Source organism: Capsicum annuum, unplaced genomic scaffold (genome assembly GCF_002878395.1).
Source record: "Capsicum annuum cultivar UCD-10X-F1 unplaced genomic scaffold, UCD10Xv1.1 ctg79230, whole genome shotgun sequence".
NCBI lineage: Eukaryota > Viridiplantae > Streptophyta > Magnoliopsida > Solanales > Solanaceae > Capsicum > Capsicum annuum.
The window spans coordinates 92,457-94,474 of NW_025889794.1; positions in this window are offsets into that span (position 1 = coordinate 92,457).

Below are 2,018 nucleotides of genomic sequence, written 5' to 3' on the forward strand. Positions count from 1 at the left end.
GAAATAGATATGGTTGTCCTCAAACTCAGACTACTAGTGCACCAACTCCTTTAGGTCACCTAGTCCCTCCTCAAGGTGCATCATCCAGTACCGGTAGCAGTCAATGCCAGAATTAATTTTATGCTTTACCATCCCATCAAGAGAAGGAGGATTCACTAGATGTTATTATTGGTATGCTTCATGTCTTTCATCTTGATGTTTAAGTATTGTTAGACCCTGGGTTGAGGTTCTCTTATGTTACGTCATTAGTTGCGGTAAATTTTGAGATAAGTTCTGAAAAGATACTAGATCCTTTCTTGGTTTCTACCCTATTGGGTGAGTTAGTTATTGCCAAACAGATCTATAGAAAATGTCCTATCACTGTCCATAAAATTATGTTAGCAGACTTAATAGAGTTAGAAATGGTTGACTTTGATCATATTCTTGGTATGGATTGGCTCCATTCTTGTTATTCCTCCATAGATTATCGCACCCGAGTTTTAAAGTTCCAGTTCCCAGATTATCGTCTTCCTAGAATTAATGAATTATTTGAGCAACTCCAAGGTGCAAATTATTTCTTAAAGATACACCTTAGACCCAGCTATCATCAGCTTAGAGTAAGGGGATGTGATATTCAAAAGACAGCTTTCAGAATCCGTTAAAGTCATTTTGAGTTTTTAGTCATATCCTTCGGACTAAGAAATGCCCCTGCAGCCTTCATGGGCTTGATGAATAGAGTGTTCAAATAGTATTTAGACATGTTTTCATAGTCTTTATCGATGATATTATCATCTACTCTCATAGTGATTATAATCATGCAGACCATCTTAGAATTGTGTTACAAACTCTTAGAGACCACCAGTTGTTCACCAAATTCAACAAGTGTGAATTTTGTCTAAGGTCAGTAGCTTTCCTTAGTCATATTATTTCCAGTGAGGGTATTAGAGTTTATTTCCAAAAGACAGAAGCCATAAGAAATTGGCCTAGACCTATCTCTCTATTAGAAATTAGGATTTTCTTAGGTCTAGCTGGTTATTACAGATGTTTTGTTGAGGATTTCTCATCTATTACATCTCCTATGTATAGATTGGCCCAGAAGAATGTTAAATTTTAGTAGTTGGATTCCTCTAAGAAGAATTTTCAGGAGTTGAAGACTTGACTCACTTAATCCCCAATTTTAGCATTACCGGATGGTACAGATGGTTTTATGGTGTATTGTGATGCCTCCAGAGTTGGTTTGGGATGTGTTTTGATGCAGATAGGTAAGGTTATAGCCTATGCCTTTATAAAGTTTAAGTCTCATGAAAAGAACTACCCTAGCCATGATCTTGAATTAGATGCTATTATGTTTGCTTTGGAAATCTAGAGACATTACTTGTATGGGGTGCATGTTGATGTGTTCACGAATTACAAAAGTTTGAAATATGTGCTTACTCAGAGGGGGTTGAATCTTCATCAGAAGATATGGTTGGAGTTGTTGAAGAATTATAATATGAGTGTGTTGTATCATCTGGGCAAGGCTAATGTGGTGGAAAATGGCCTTAGTAGATTGTCCATGGATAGTGTTGCTCATGTAGAGAATGATAAGAAGGAGCTAGTTCGAGAAGTTTATCGATTAGCTAGATTGGGTGTGAGATTGGTCGATTCAGCTGAGGGGAATGTTTGGGTTCATAGTAGTTTCGAATCTTCTTTAGTTTCGAAAGTGAAAGAGAAACAAGATGAGGATTCTAGTTTTGTCAAACTGAAGGAATCAGTTAAAGACCAAAAGATAGAGGTTTTCTCCCAAGGGGGAAATGGTATGTTAAGATACCAAAGTATATTATGTGTGCCATGTGTTGATGATTTAAGACAATGGATTATGGCGGAAGCTTATGGTGCACGTTGTTCCATTCATTCGGGTGCCACCAAGATGTACCACGACATACGGGATATCTATTCATGGAGTGGTATGAAGAGAGATATAACAGAGTTTGTAGCCAAGTGTGCAACTTGTCAACAGGTTAAGGTAGAGCACCAAAGACCTGAGGGTACGTTGCAAG